This window comes from Triplophysa dalaica, chromosome 5 (genome assembly GCF_015846415.1).
Source record: "Triplophysa dalaica isolate WHDGS20190420 chromosome 5, ASM1584641v1, whole genome shotgun sequence".
NCBI classification, from domain to species: Eukaryota; Metazoa; Chordata; class Actinopteri; order Cypriniformes; family Nemacheilidae; genus Triplophysa; species Triplophysa dalaica.
The window spans coordinates 5,256,777-5,274,119 of record NC_079546.1 but is presented as its reverse complement, the minus strand read 5'-3'; the positions used below and the strand labels follow the sequence as shown (position 1 = coordinate 5,274,119).

General features: G+C 37.6%; 1 protein-coding gene across 4 annotated transcripts in view; it reads left to right on the top strand.

Moving 5' to 3' along the window:
• The window catches only part of btbd11a (BTB (POZ) domain containing 11a), a 104,882-nt gene that overhangs the window by 24,692 nt on the left and 62,847 nt on the right, over nucleotides 1–17,343 (top strand). The gene's annotated exons all lie outside the window — the stretch shown is intronic.

Genomic DNA, 17,343 nt, shown 5'->3' with positions numbered 1-17,343 from the left:
TAAGGAAATTTAAGCATTAAAAGCACAAATCGATGGGTCGTCTCAATCATTGTGAATGTTGTGTGAAGTTTTGACCGAAATCAACTGGATACACGGGTCGTACATACAATTCGGATGTTAATTAATGATAATAAAATGTTAATAAATTGGGCACATGCCTATATAAAGATTTTATTCTTATCACATGTTGCCTTGTACACTGCTGGCATCTAGGATAATTTTTATCAGAATTAATTTTTTTCGAGCAAAGGGCTCAACTTATATATTGCAGTTTGTCAATTAAAATGAGTTTAAGCTTTGTTTACGCACCCCTCAAAATCCCCAAAACAGCCCTGGCACAAGACGGATCCCAATTTAACCCCTGCCGAAAACCCACAACATTTCCTGACAGCTCAAATCGTAAATCATTATAATAACCACCAGTTACAATTATTCACTTTTAGTTTTGTTGATTAAAAAACAAATTCTATCTCTAAGGATTTAATTGGCTTACTACTGTACCCATCAAAGTATATTAATGCATTAAAGTACTATTATGCGTTACTATAGGCCCAGTTTAAATCTCAGTTTTATACAATACTTTTCTCTAAGGAGGTCCTTAGAATATTCTGAAGCTTTAAAAGTGCCTTAGTGTTTTGGTTTTCTCAAAGCTGTCTGCTTCATTGTCCTACCGACCCTGACTGCAGCGACATCCATCAACTGACCTTAGTTTAAATAAACCTATTGTAAATGATATCTTGTCCATTTGACAGATAGCTTTGTCTGTGTTCCCTGAGGATGTTGGTACTGTAACAAGATCTTCAACCATCCACGCTGTATAGCTTCTACTGCGGCTGATTTTGTACAGAGAACATGTACACGTCGCGCCAGGGCTGTTTTAGTTACGGTGAATAAAGATAAACAACAGGAGGCTGTGAGGGATTCTCTGTAGGAGGCAGACTGTAGGTTTTAGGGGTGCCAGGCCTGGCTGCGTAGCCTATTTAACTACAGAAGCAAGTAGGGCAGGATGTTCCTTAGAGCAGACGTGCAAAATGATTCAGCGAGCAGTGGCTCCGAGGGTCCCATGGGTTTGTGGGAACTGAGGCGTCCTCAAGCGCAAGAGGCCCAGTAACACAGTTTTATTGTTTTGGGGTTTTTAATATTGTTTTTGTACTTTGTGATCATGCATTGCGCACTGAAAGTCTTTGCTCAATGAATCACTTAAACCGCATTTTGTGTCCAGCTGTGTTGACAATTTAAGCTACAAAATAGACAAGTTGACCCAAAAATGTACATAAAATTCACATCACATTTCAGCCATATTTTGCTGTGCACAGGGTGTTTGAAGTTTACAAACCACGTACTCACAATGCACGATGCAAGTTTCTCTATTGCGCGGTACAAGTAACAGAAACTCACACACGCCTGGAGGTGGAAGCTGGGGAAGCGGGGAGTACCAGCGCCGAACCGGGCTAATCAGAGCAGGGAAATGAGTCAAACCCTGTGCTGCTGTGCCTCGAGGCTCACTTATTTGACAGGTTTGATGGATGGAAGAACCTTCTCGATGAGAAGGAGAAAGATATTGGGAGGAAGTCGTGGAAGCACTCCACATGCCTGTCGCTTTCGGGTTTATGCCCTGCCTGACGCGAGCTACTTAACGGAGCGAGATGGAGGTGGGAGGATCGAGAGCTTTAGGGATGGGAGCTCGTAATTAGTCTTCGCATCAGACGGACCTCCCACAGTACGCCCACGGAGCATTCGCAGAACGCTTTATGCATATTGTACCCTGATGTCAGACGCTGGCTGAAATCATCAGTTTCAGTTAATTGGCTGGCTGTTACATCATTTCAAGGAGTTACGTTGGAGGGGTTTTATCAGTCTGTTGGGAAATCAGGTTTTTTGAAAGGTACCGATTGGGTACAAAAAACAGGAAGCTGCCACCTGTATTTGTTTTATTATGGCTGTAAATATTTGAAGAATATTGTTTTGAAAATTATTTTTATATAGGACTGAATATTCCAGGATATTTTACCTTGAATTTTATGTTGTACTAGTATGTGTTTTTGTGTTCACAACATTGTTTAGGGCATGTTGTGTTCGGAAAAGCCTGAATTGGTGTTGGACTAGTTCAAGTACAATCATTTTATTCCAGATTATTGGGTCAGAAGAGTTGCTCAAGGATATTTGAGAAAGAGCGGTGATGGTGCAGTCTTCAGTCATGGACATGAAGAATAAAAAGTGTCTACGTGTGTGTGTGTGCTAGAGTTTTTTCTTTCACACTTGATTAGTATCTTGGCCAAGGGCGTCTGTGTATAATGAGAATATACTGAACCAATGGCAGGTTCATGTGATAGACGAAGGATGCTGGGTCTTTGAGAAATTCTCGGTAAAGTTAGACCCTTTGAGATGTTATCATTTGTGTGGCATATTTAATTAAATATTTGTTGGATATTGGTTCAACGAATTTCTAGATGAATAAGAATTTAAAGATTAAAAGGTTATGCATCAAAAGTTCCATGTGCATGTGAAGCATTAAAAATGAAAAACAGTCTTCTTTGCAACAATTCTTTGTCAAAAAAATGGGTAAAACTATATCTAATGAAGAACATTGTCTTGAATTGAGCAAAAGGTCAATTGTGACTAATAAGCTTTTGTATCTTAGCCTTTTAAATTGCACTGTGCTTTATAAAAGGGTGTTTCGAGAACCTTGAGAGAAAGAGATTTTCATGATATTGTTCATTTGATGATGACTTGCATCACCTTTTCTTAAGAAGCCTAATTTTGTAGTCATGTAAGTTTCGTGGGGGTAACCACAGAGATTTGTAGAAGAGAAAGTTCAAGAGCAAGACGTTCTTGTAAGGAATTGCATTTTGTACTCTCAAAGAGATGTCTTGTATTATTAAGAGATATTCAAGGTTCAGACTTTTTGAATAGGGTTATTAAAAATAAAGATATTCTAATATAACTGCCACTTCTGCTAAAGAAAATAATTTGAACATAGCCAAGGAACGTCCTGGTGAGGAACAGCAAAGGATTATTGGCCTTCTCTAACGGTCCAATCTGAGTACTGACTACAATCAACATGCTCCGTTGGTTTTTTGCATGGGGTGATAATAACGCTGAGGTCATTAACCACCACGGGGAAGAAGCTTTAGATGAGGATAAAAAGCAGACAAGATGTTGTGTCTACAAACTATCTCTTTTTGACTTCTGTAATTGGTATGGAAATTTGGTAGGAGGCGCATGTAATGCAATTATTGCATTTGGTCTCATTCACCCTTCATCTAAAGGTGGTCGTCCTTAAATAAATCAAGCAGGCTGTGAAAGGTTGTCTAGGGCATCTCTGTATTGTTTAACATCGTTCTTGTCTTTAAGATGGGCTTAAGCATGTGCAGAAAGACCACTTAGGGATTAGGGTAATATACATGAACGTCTAATATTAATATAGGCAATTTAGTACGCTCTTTGGGGATTTTTACACAGCAGGTGGAGGGGATAGTCTCATTGTCTTGTGTCCTCAGGGAGTTTATTTGATGACTTAATTTACTGCATGATTATGAGTTGTTTTTTATATTTAATTGTGCAGCATTGTGCTTTCTGAGGGAGTCCGAGTTTTCTGTTAGTTAGAAATAGTGAAGCATGATAATTATTGAGAATAATGACTTGACTTTACAGATCACAAATTGATTGGCTTGAGTGACATCAAGCCAAATGGAAAGTCGATTGAGAAGCGGAGCAAAGTTATTACATCGTGATGAAAAGCTGCATAGACTTTGATGTCGAAGTTAACAACTTGTACTACACATTTTGGTGAGGGTTATTTTAGCACCTGCCATGTTGTAAGGGAGTCTTTGAAAGAGTTTGTGGGATGTGTAGCACAAACTATATTGAACAGGGAAGATTGTTTCTCATTTCATTTCATCTCAGGTCATTGAAGACATTGAAGGTCCATTTGTGAAAACGACTTGTTAGTAAAAGTATTGTTTAAAATTCTTATGTAAAATATCAGCAGTTTTGTCTAAAAAATGTTAAACCTTGCATTACTGTGAGTCTAATGAAACATTAAAATGATAAAGAATTTGCGATTTGGGCGATAAATGTGATCCATACATCTGAAGTCATTTTCATTGTGTGAAAATATTCAATATCTTCAATATCGACTGAGTAAGACCACGTAAAAGATTGAAATCATAGTGAAATTAATGCTTGAAATCAAACTTTAATGCTCATTTTCTCATCATTAGATTTTGGGACTTTATTCTGGTTTTGCTGTGCTTCTTTTCAGAGAGATGGAATAGATGGATCACCGCTTCACTTGATACTTCACGGTCAATACTGCATTTATTTCTGCATTCAGCGTGTCCTTTGGTGTGGTAACGGGACAAGACCATGGATTGCATGTCACCAATTTCTCGTCACACCCAACACAAAAGCAGCCTTTCACACAAACCCTCTGCGTTTTTATAGCCATAGATAAGCCAGCCGTCAATGGATTGTGCTCTGAAGGGGACTGGTTTTCCCTGATCTATATAAACTCTATACTGAAGAGCTAATGTTGTTGTGGTCGTCTGAACTGATAAGAACATTCAAGGGACCCATGACAAATTCACAACCACTGGTCTTGGAAGGTCATGGGAGAGATCTTGTTTCAGTGAAGTGGAAGTGTTAAAGTTTCTTAAAGACTTGTGTATGGCCTGCTTTTGTTTCAGAAGAAGTTTGCCATGCTCATTTGGTAGATGCTTTTATCCAAAGTGTGTTGCATTTATCAGTCTGTGTTTCCTCACAATCAAAGCCACTATCTTGCCATTTCCAGGACACAAAGTGAGTCATATACAGGTTTTGATCAACATGAGGGTAAATAAATGATGACAGTTTTTTATTTTAGGTGAACTATCTCCAAGTATAAAGAGAATGCAAGACAGGGTAGAAATCAAACAAGAAAGGAACAAGGTTTGTGGTTATGATAAAAATCACAGCTGAAGCGTCACTGGGTTGATTCCTCATGATGCAGTGCAGACATTTACATTAATGCTAGTATGCTTCGTGCCTACAAACAATTGTGTATTATTTTGTATCAGCTGATGCGTCATCATGCCATTTCACACAGTATTAAACCATTAAAGTTGCCTATCATCATTACCAGGAAGTGAATGATATGTAGATGTAGACTGTTCCACCCGCCCAGTTTTACTAACTAAACACTTTGATAAAGGTGCTTTTTCTTCTACAAAATGGCTGTTGTTGTACAAGCAATTCTGTGTTTAATACTGGGGCAATGCAGCATCTGTGTTTATTTAACTCTTATTCATTCATCATTAATGGCCGGTGGAGGAGAGAGACAGAAAGACGCTGAGCGGGAACTCTCCTGTGGTTCCCCGTAGGCCTCAAAGCCAAATAACTTGTCTTCTTAATGTCACAATAAAGCAATGAGAGACAAAAATATAGATTTATCTGTTCTAGTCCATTATTAATTGAATTTTGATGTGTTGGCTACTCGTCTTGTGAGACACGGACCACCATAATATTATAGAGCCAAAGCTTTTGATCGATAAGTGTCATGATATTGCCTCATCATGTCATGTCTTTCTTGGTCTTGTGGCGAAATCACCGCATGATCCCTTGTTTAGTGTAGAGAGAGTCATGACATGTTTGTTTTGACCTGCCATGCTCTCTCTCTGGTCTGGTCATTGGCCCCGCCCCCTCGTTTCCTCATTAGCTTCCCTTGAGTGTTTCAGTACTCACACCTGCCAATTGTTAATTATCCTTTGTTAGTCTCCCCTTTACAATGCCCTCGTTTCTGCTCTCCTGTGCTAGTTTGTATTGTTCCATGTCCTGTTGTTGGTGTCCTTTTCAAGCCTGTGAGATTTCCACAAGTCTAAGTCAAGTAAGTAAGTGTTTAATGTTAATCTATTGTAGTCTTGTCAAGTGTTGTAGTTAGTCTAGTTCCTGTGTACCTGCCATTTAATATTTCTATTGTGTCCTGTTTTTGATTGCTGTTTTGTTCTATTATTAAAGGGTTATTCTCCACTGCCAGCAATTGGGTTCTTCCTCCATGTATTTCATGACAGATAAGTGTTTTAAGCCTTTTCTCACTGATCGAGGTTGCCAGGTCCTAGCCGTTCTTGCACAATCGGTCATAGCTTGTAAATCTTACCTGTTGAAACAAAAATATCTTTGTTTTGTCAAAGAATCACAGCATAAACTTGTGAAGGTTTATGGATGCCTCTGCCCTTTTGAAGCATCTCTCCCGAACAGTATGGTGCTCCGACACCTGCTTGGCATTTTCTTGCCGAGGTCTAATGGCCTGGTTCTGTGAGTGACTTAATCCATCATGGTGAATTTTATATGCTTTAAAGATTCCTCATTTCTCAGCCCATCTGGGGTCTAATGGAGAGGAACGGAGAAGAATTGGGAGGTAGAACGTCCACCCAAGACCTTTTGAGGACACCTTGTGCCATTGGTGGATGTCCTTTTGCGTAATTACATCTAGTTAATTATTACTATGGTTTCTATGTTTTTTTTTTTGTGAGTGGTCAAGGCCTTGTTTGGTTTCTTCTGAGAGAGTTTGTTCGACACAGTGTGGTCAGGGGTTAATGGGCTAATGATAGTCAATTATGTGTCCTCACTTGTTCTCAATCAAAGGGGTTGACGTCAGCGCATGCCATTTTAATCAGATTGTTATTTTATCTTGGCCTTGTTTTTTGTTAAGAGGTTAGCGATGCATATAATGGTACTTGGTAAATGGTGGTGCATTAAGTAATTTTTCCTCATTATAAAGTTTTATGCAAAAAGAAAGTTTAAATGAAGACTAGTCATACCAAGAGATTATTTTTCTTATCGAGCTGATCGTCTCATGGTGCTTATCATATACTTGAAGTATGATTTGAATGTTTTAGTAAAAACATTGACTTCCATTGTTTGGTATCAAAACCACAGAGACATATTCTATGTGTTCCACAGAAGAAAGAGTCAGGTTTTAATGACATAAGGGTTAAAGTGATGACTAATATTTTGGGTGAACTATCCCTTTAATGTCTCTGCTTGAGGCTGGGACTATTTTGTCAAATACACCGTCTTCCAATGATCCAAACAATTCCGAAAGGACGAAATGAAGTCCTACCCTTCACATTTTTTTTCCCCCCAATTGCAGATGCCATTTTGACATGCATTACAATAAGATTGAAAAGACCGCGTCCCATTCCTTGCTGACCTTTACTTAAGCTACCATTACCTACTAAAACTAAACTACATACTATTTCTTTTTGTTCTGAAGATTAAGGCATGAAGTTTAAAAAAGGTTATTCTCAGTTCAACAGTGGAAAGCATTGTCTGTAATTTATTCTTCTCTGTATTACGTGTGCCTTGCACTGAATCGTGAGTAAAATCTGTGTGGCTGCTTGTGCTGTGATCTATTTTCACCAGCTCGGTGATTCACAGTGTTATTTAGAGACGCTGTAATAACCTCCTCTTAAACGGAGCACATGTTCTTGTTTCGCATTTAATTACGTCCTGACCCTAGTTGTAGCCTTTTTTACGAAAGATCTATAAATTCAATACCATTAGATCTGTTGGCCCAAATACGGCATTCTCTGGCTACTTTGCCCTCAGGTCAGAGTGTTATAGTATATAGTGGGCACAGCTTTGCAGTTTGACACGCGTGTTATGTTATTTGGATTATGTGTGGTCAATATTACGATTAGAATTTTGCGGTTTTGTTGTTTGGTTGTGAATTGCACTAGGTTGACTGAATGATGCTGTGGTTAACTCGGGCTCATTGACTCACTGTCAACATGCTTTACAGGGGGCTGGTTCTGCAGTTGTGTGTCAGCTTGCCATCTTCGCATGGCTAGGGATCGATGTCGACCTGGTTAGACAACAACACAGATTTCCAGTGCATTAAGAGGTTGCTAATTAACTGATGCTTTTATCTGGTCGATCCATGAAACCTTTGAAGGAAATGTGTGGGTTAATTCTAGAATGAATGTCCATTCACTGGTTCCTTTGATTGAAAAGGTAAAAATGAGGGCTTGACGTTTTTCTCAGAATGCTTAGGATAATCATAAAGCAAATATTTTTTAACCCTCCTTGTGGTATATACTCAAATATTGACATTGCAGAAAAGCATTGTTTAACTGAGTTTCATCGGTTACTGAGAAATTCATTATCTTTATTTCTCCAGAGGAAATGCTGCATTGTGAAGCTATACAATGTTACTTATTATGTGCTGTGAAAATACTCCTGTACAGTAAAAGCTTAGAAAAATCTGATGCAACTAGTTACTAGATTTGACACTTATGTTTACCATGGTACAACTACATCTAAGGATGGAAGTCTTGAAGCTGTTAATACACAGCGTTTTATTTTATTGATGATCATGTTGCTCACTTTAATTTCAAGTTACTGATCCACTTACTGAAACTTTCAAAAGTCCTTGTTTAGCTTCTCTTCAGCCATGATGTCAAGGAATGATTTAACACAAGTTTGTAAGTCTGTGTGAATTTGAATATTGAAAGACGAGCAGAAATCATATTTTACTGCAATTTCATGCTTTGTTTTTATTTAAGGTCTAAATTGCATATTGTTGCTGTCTGACTGAAACCTTGTTTCCCAAAACTGCCAGTTTACAGTATATGAAATTACAGTTTTGTCAAAATTAACCAATAAAGAGTTTTAAAGAGATCTTGTCAAATATTTACAAAACCAACAGACAATCACGAAAGGTTACCAACAGTCATGTTTTTTCTAATCATGAAAAACATAAATGTGAGATTTCTGTTCGTCAACAACAGTTTTTGCTCCTCAAAATTTGTGAAACTTATTATTTCACAGTCCAGCCAGTGGCTAAAATCAATCCAATTTTTTTTCCTGTTTCACTTGTAAATATAAATTAATTTTGGATGCTTTGGCAAACTGTTTCAAAACAATATTTGACAAAATATGGTCCTTATTAAAATGATTGGCCTTTTGCAAGAGTGTAGGATTTCTGTCTGGTGTTAAGAGTAAGGCGAGGATCAAAATGACAAAATAAAATAAGTTCTCCAGGCTCGGGTGGGCGAGCAAAGGGTCAGTGTTCCACAAGGACCCATCACCCAAAATCTGTCTTCAGCAGAAACGGACAGAATACTCCAGAACGAAACATCCAAAGCTTTCATAAGAAGCTTAAGATGCAGAAATTACTGCAATGTTATTTTACTTCTTTTCTGGTATTTACATAATCCACCATGTTTGCTCATGTCCAGCAACTGCATCATAAAAACACACTTCAACTTTGTAACTTCGAGCTATGTTCTTGCTTGGATGTTCCCTGAATGCCCTTAATCAATCAACATGTCCATTGCATAACAGAGATGGATACAGATGAGATGCTTAATGTCGGTTTGCCGCTCGTACACAGACATTGACTGCTTGAGCTTTACATAACGGCTCCCACATCTTCCAGAAAAACACTGCCGTTCTTCAAACAGAGAACATCCTGCAAACAGTGACAATGTCATACAGTCTGGCTGGAAATGAGCTACTTGGATGGATAGATAGATGAATAGATAGATAGCAATCTCAAACAGCGCTCATGTCTTCCCCCCCCCCATTTTACATGGCAATCTAACCAAAAAGCTCGTTCACATTGGAACATTGTCTCTTATCTCTTTAATCAGATTAAATCACTCTAATGATTGATTTACAGATGGCTTTGGACTCAGACCAGACCAGTTTCTCTTGTGGATTTCATTTCTATGGGTTTACCCTTCTGTCTGTGTACATGTGCCTGATCATGCCCTCCCTCAGGGAGACAGACCAGAATGGCACGTGTCATTCGTATTAGGGATTACCCATCACAAAGTCAGCACTGTTGTGTGTGTGTGTGTGTGTAAATCAACAGGGCTTGTTTTACAATAACTAACACAAGCAATCTGATCTAAGGTCAGTTGTAAATTACAGTTTTACTGCCGATTAAAGGTTTGTATGTAGTTTTGAGTAATCGCTCATCTCTGAAGTGTTTAATTATTTATTATTATTATTATTTCACTAGAGATGATGCATGGTAATCAAAAGACATGCAGAATGAAATGAAACTGCACTGATTGTATTTACCACAACACAAAATATGCTCGTAAGGCACAAAATGTTTTGTATGGGTGAAAGAGAGGGAACCTGATTTGGTATTTTCATCATGTAGCAGGTGTTGGAGGAGTTTTGATGGTTTGGAAAGAACTAAATTAGATTGAAATAAAGCAGGTATACATTAAAATAGATTATTTTTTTGAAAGACTTCCTGAAATTCTCATTGGCTAGAGCATACTGCAGTGCATCATTTATAAGTTTTGCAACTTTTGGGTGCATGTCAAAGCATAACTGACACAAACATTTTTCCTCTACATTACTGTGACTCAACATTGCTCAATTAAAATTAAATGAGTCATAGCAGTTTCCAACGTGTGTGGGCAGCCTAATATAATATATCGTAGATGTATACTGTAACCTTAGATGTATGTGTGTATTTATGAATTGATAAATTAAGTGTGCAGGGGCCTCAAATGCATTTGGACCCTTATGACGCACTGCACTGACATTCGACTTTCAGGTGTAAGTTTTGCATAACTTTATCAAATAATTTATTAAAAGTTTGCTGGGATTTGAATTATGAAAAATTGACATCAGTTTGTTGATGCATTAGATATCAAAATATAAATCCAGGAGGCAATGACTTTTATACCTGTGTCTTGATTCTCAAAAAAAGATTTTACACTGAATTGATCAAGTGAGTTATGTTTTTCATCACACTGTTCTGGTTTAAACTGAATACTCTCCAGTTTTTTGTTTCATTTCTGTGGAGTTGGGAGTAAGTTGTAGGCAATTTTGGTTCATTTGCCAAGTGATGCTGAAATCATATTTAATCTCTCATAAATCTCTAATGTTGATGTAATGGATTTATGTTCTTTCTGTGGGTGAACATGCAGTTGGCTCCCTCTGTGCTCGGATTTATATATTTAATATGACTGATCCACCCTTGGGATCAAGAGAAGGGATGTGAACTTTAAACGCTCATCTTTGGGAAATGTACAAAACAGAGGCAGGAAGACATGCAGTAAAGTTCTTCTTTTTCCAGACTAAATGTTTAGAGCAACGATGGAAAACGGAGTTGAAATCCACTCTGGAATGAGAACGTCTGATTAGTTTTTTTTTATGCTTCGTTTAGCTAATTTTATCATATTCCTTTGCTTTCTGTGGTTAATTTAACGCCAACATTTCAAGTCCTTCAGGATATTTGAATCCGTGCAGAACTTCTTGTGCTGAAAGTGGTGCAATATAACCGCATTAAATACTAAAACTTAATGCGTAAGCCCAAGTTTCTTGTGTAACATTTTCTTGCAGTTTTTCCTAGCCCTACAACACATTTTTTTTTTTCAGGGGTTGCCTGGCAAAGTCATACCATCCGTTCTGGCTTTATTTACACATCGGTCTTTCTTAGGGATACCTTATGTATTCAAATCACGTATTTCTGTGTATCACTTTACAAGGCTTGAGTCATGCTTGTCTGTTCTCATGAAAAGCTGAGCAGCCATTTTAATACTGTTGTGTAAGTCTGACATTCCCCCACCCTCCCCAAGCTTTTTTTTACTTCATCAGACGGGAGAAGTGACAGACCAAGTGGAAAGTGATTGGATTCACCTTCCTGTTCTCTTCTCTTTTCTCCCTGTCCCGTTCGATAGCACACTATTTTCATTCACCCTGATGTCTAACATCAGTCAATGGATGTATCCTTAAAACTTGATACTGTTTTTTTTTGCAAGTCAACTTTTGATGTCTCAAGGTCATCATAAACTGGCGCAAGGGACAAGATATTCTCTTTGACGGCCGCTAATCATGACGACGTGAACGAGCCTTCAGACATTAGAGAGGTCGGCCTGTTGCATAACATCTCGTATGTCATCTGGACATCAATAGTCCAATTGGATTGCTACAATAAAGAAAAACAGGAAACGCATTTATCAAATTAAGTTCCTTTGGTAGCAATAAAAACAACAAAAATGAATGAGTTCAAAGGAATATAAAATGTACCTTCTTCACTGTTACACCTTATAATTTGCTGCATTAAACCAAGAATTGATATTGTTCATAATTCATCATTTACTTCTGCTTTTTGTGTTTGTAGTTTTGCAAAATATGTTTTCCTCTACATATGTCTGATTGATGTTGCTTATTGCACGACTGACTGTGAATCTCAATGTATTTTTACGATTTTAAAATGATTCGACTCGTTTATTTTTGACATAGCTTTGCAGGTTTGAGTTATGATCTGTAACGGTTTACATAAATATTATAATGGACAAAACGTGTAATTATTCTAATCTATTTCTCTTTTTCTTTTTCATTACCGATGATGTCATTCTGTTGACAGGTAAGACTATCATGCATTTCAGTTTATCTATAACCTAAATAAATGAATATCAAGTTGATTCTTCTCAGAATGCCAACAAAATTCAACTGGGTAATTTTTTTTAAACAAACAAATGCTGTATGTGAAGCTGACCTCTTAATCTTAGACCTTAATGTAAAGGTGTCATTTTAAACTACATTTACTGTCTGCTTTGCTGCGGTTGCACAACTTGACCCAGACGCTCAAAGCTTACAGTAATAATGAGAAAATAATGACACATTAACGAGCCCACCAGACATTCACCAATGAATAACGTGTCTGTCGGAGCCCAACAACAATCAAGGTGGGATTGATTACACCCGTAAAGGTAATTGTAAAACGGGCAGTCTGAGCTGACCTGCGACCTCCGTTCTGATTAATGACTTGTTTCCTGAAACTTTTACAGGCCCGCAGCTGTTCTTGTTGCTCTGTTAGGTTGTGTTTCGGTTTCGTCTGGAGATTTAGATCAAACAGTCGTCTGGTGTAACCCAGCTGTACTGAAAAGCCCTGTCGGGGGAGCTCATCTGTTCTCAACTGTTGCTGTGTAATTTTAATCAAGGTTGTATTCTCGTCCCAACCACTTTGCCCTTAAGGATTTAGATGAGTACAGTTGCCCGTATTAGCCAGAACATGGATATTAAGCCCATTTTTCTTCACCTACACCCAGCTGTCACGAATAAGCAAACTTATATCGGCTTTCAAACGAAATATGTGTGAGTAAATCCCTTAAGGTGTTCCTAATCCAACTTTTATAATCAGATTTTCTTTGCGGTTGCACATACACTTTTGCACTTTGTTGCACAAGTTGTTTGGGGTGCAAGAGTCTCTCTAATGCATACATGTAATTGTATTGTGGCTGTTCCTGTGTTTAAAGGGGTTTCTTGGGTGTTTTTATGGTTATAAGGTGGTTTCTTACTGGAGTAAGCTATACCTCAATTTTAAGTCTATTGGATGTTGTGGTATCTAGATCTTGATTTACACCGGGTGGACGGTAACATAAGTGGAAAAATTCTACATACTAACAATAAAGTCCCACTTGTTTAGCAGACTGCTTTGAAGATATTGAGCTTCTCAGTAGTAAAGTTACAAAAATGGAAAAATCCAACCGTTGGGTTATAAATTGACCTATGCAATTGTTGGGTCAAATACAAACATTCTTTGGGTTAATTTTTACTCCAAAGTTTGGTTTTCCAATTATTCACCTAATGATGGATTGAAATAACCCAACATTTTTTGTTTACGTTGAACTATGGCTTCCTGAAGTAACCTTAGCCAATTCAAGTGACCGTTCACCCAAAAATAAAAAATCTGCCATCTTTATTTATAACTTCATGTCTTGACTATACAGTGGGGGCCAGTGTTGTTTGGTTAGCCACATTTTTCAAAATATCTTCTTTTGTATCATAAAGTTTTGGAATGACATGAGGTTGAATAAAGCAGGAAAGAATATTCATTTTTGGGTAAACCATCCCTTTAAGGGCTCAGATTTAAGACTGGAAGAAACGCATTTATGACGTTACCATATAAACTGCCTTATTTCAAACACACAGAGTCGTGACATTGAATAATTGCAGGTGCAGCTAGTTATTCACCTGTGAACAGAGCGACAGAAGCTGACAGAATGTGAGATGTAGACCACAGAGCTGAAAGTACCGTCGCCTTCCATGCCTCTATGTGGGTGACCAATACTGTATAATAAGTTTCAGGTCATTAAAGTTGTAGCACCTGGTTCTGGGGAATGCTTATGCTAAGTTCAGCCTGAATAATTGAACTTTGAAATAAATGCCTTTAAATCAGGTGCAAGACTAGCAGTGTTGAGAGATTATAATTGTATAATCATAGAAATTGTATTGTTCAAGTAATTCGCTAGACTAGAAGTTGTGAGCCAAAAACAGCTGGCTGCGTTCATTGAAACCATTTAAAGGCACTATATTTGTATTCATGCAATTATATTTGTCTAAATATGATATGATACTATTTCATTCTGTAAGAGAATTTGACTTAATTAGCCTGACAGCATTTAAATGCAATGGGTTTTATTGGATGCAACAATTGCGGCTTATACAACAAAACTCTTTTTCAGTTGTTTACAAGATGGTCACAAACACAATAAATCGTATATTTTGTCGAAGAACTTTGTTTTCCATCGTTACGTCTTGCTTTCCAAATAAGTACAGATCCCCAACACTTAGTTTTACAGCTGAAGTGAAGTGAGGATTAGGGCCAATCTTTGTTCTCCTTGATAAATCAACAAGAACGCAATCTAGAGAGACGGTCATGGACCACAGCGATTCTGCTCTCCCTTTTTACTTTCGATCAATACCCACAATCTCCAGCAGCATCAGTGGGGTCGATACAAGATAAATACAACGTCGGAGAGTGTCAAAATAAGGGCGAAGGGAGAAACATTACATAATTGGTGATAATTTAAGTACTTTGCATTAAAAGGTGCTCTATTAAAAGAAAGGGCAAACAACTCTGGACAGCAGGGAGGAATTCTCATTATAAATAGAATGTTGCATATTGAAAATTGTCATTCCAAACCTGTGATTTTTATTTCTTGGGCACAACACAAAAGATGATATTTTGAATTACATTGATATCCAAACAACATTGTCCTTCACTGAATTTTCATTATTTCTGAAAATATCTTTAGTGTTCCATAGAAGAGAGTCAAATATAGATTTTGAATGTCATGAGGGTGAATAAAGGATGACAGAATTGTTATTTTTGGATGAACTACCCCTTTAAATATTTCTGGCACACTCTTTTTTTTTTTAAGATGCTATTTGTTAACGATTACATCAAACATGATCTAACTAAACAACATTTATTCATAGTTAAATCCTTTCTGAAATTACCACGAATTGATAATACATTATAAAAATCAAATGTTTAGTTAATGCACCATGAACTATTTGAAAAACTGTATTGACATGAACTAACATGACCAAGGATTATTAAATGCTGAAAAATGAAATTGTTAGCTAATGGCACCTTATTAAGTATTAACAAAGGTTCTTTGTGGTAAAGGATGAATTTTACAGTAAATGTTTTTCCTGTATTTTTCTATTTATTATTCACACATTTATGTGCAGTAGCTTTGTCTTGTAATTGCTCAGCCTCTGTTCTTTTTGCCTCAGGAAAGCTTTCCTCATCATGTTTCCATGTAAAATCCTTCATAACGTCATCCTGATGTTTTATTTATGTGCATGAGGCCTTTTTGCATAAAGGCTGATGACATGATAATACAGTTTAATTAGTTAATGGAGGGAGTTATATTCAGGTCAGGTTGTATGAAAAATGAGGAAGTCAAAGGATTCGTGGAACCCTTATTTATGTCTGGCCTTATTTTTCCTGGAATATCCGTGTTGAAGTGAAGATGTTGCAGAGTACTATCTATGTGCAAATGAATCGTAATGGTGTGAACTCTCATCAAACACCTTTTTAAAGACGCTCCGGCCTTACAGGAGTTGTGCTTTTTCCAAAGCTTGTTATTGTACATGTGATCATTTTATCCCTTTCAGGATAGTTGTAACCTTAAATTATTAAACTTGTATGGATCTGTAAACACCGGCTTGCTTGTCAAACCGCCTTGTGTCTTGCTGCATACTACAGATCGATAATAACAATGGTTAAGATTACACTGAGCAGTGATCCATTTCTTTGTTTCAAGCGCAGCCCCGCTACCCTAAAAGTCAAATATTTTAAACTTGAAGGATTCACACGAGACCAGGAATGGTCCAGAATTCTCAGTTGACGCTTTGGGAGTGAAGCCTCCTGTGAATATTTGACATCTCACCATAAACCTGTACGTTTAAACCCTTGAGAAAGGACATTGCAGAGTTTGACTGCCACCGCCGTCTCTGTAAAAAGTCACATTAGATTAAATGCACAACATACTCTGCGTGGGGAGTATCAGGAGTAAAGTTCATGCATAAAGCAAATGATAATTTTCTTTTTAACAGTTTGCTTTAAAAAAAAAATCTGTCTGAGTATGATATTTGTACACGTCTGCTGAATTTAAGGCTAATCTTATGCTTGGCTGTCTTTTGACTGTTTTTATTAAGGAAAAAACCAAGCTGACCAGTTTCATCACTTTATTTGAAACTTTACAGCAATATCACACAAGCAACAGAGCTGTTATCTGCACAGCCTTGAAGCGGTTTGTCAGTGAAGAATCACATCTGGGCTAATATTCATTACTTGTATAACATTTTTCTTGCTAAGATAATTTTTATATTGAAGCAATCTTACATGTGTACTGAACTCGAGTGTGTTAATACTCTGATGTCAAGGTCATACGGTGTTTTATTGCCCTCAGATAGGCATTGTATTAAATCATTCCCAGACCAGAACTCTATACACACTCGAGACCACGAGCGACAAACGTGGGGAGAAGTTATTGGGTCATTCATCTCGATGAGTCAGATGCAAGGTGCCTCTTTAGCTTGACGTATTGCGAGCGGCCCTGGAGGAAAACCCTTCACTGTGTCGGGAACTGAATCGAGAGGTTTTCCTCAAACAGGACTTCCTCTTCTGGCTACACATAAACAACCAGGCAGCTCCTGGGTTTCTGCCAGGAGAGTTATTACAGGTGTTCCGCTGAAGTGTCCAGGTTACAATGCATTCTGGGAATTCAGCACTGCAGTAGTGGAGATATTTTGTGATGGTTGACACATACTGGCATTGAGGATCAGTAGGTTTCATTGATTCTGTGGTGAGAAAATATATTGGCTGATATCTGGTGATAATCTGGCGGTGTCTGCTTGGATGGTTTGACAAATTTGTCATCCTTGGCTTGTGCAAGCGTACAACCTTTGACGACTGAGTTGTCGGCAATTATCTAATTGTTGCTGCAAATTTGTTACTTTTGTCTCCATACTGCCGTTGCTGTTAGAAAGGTAAAATTACGTCACATATCATACCTTTATACAAGCAGAAGATGT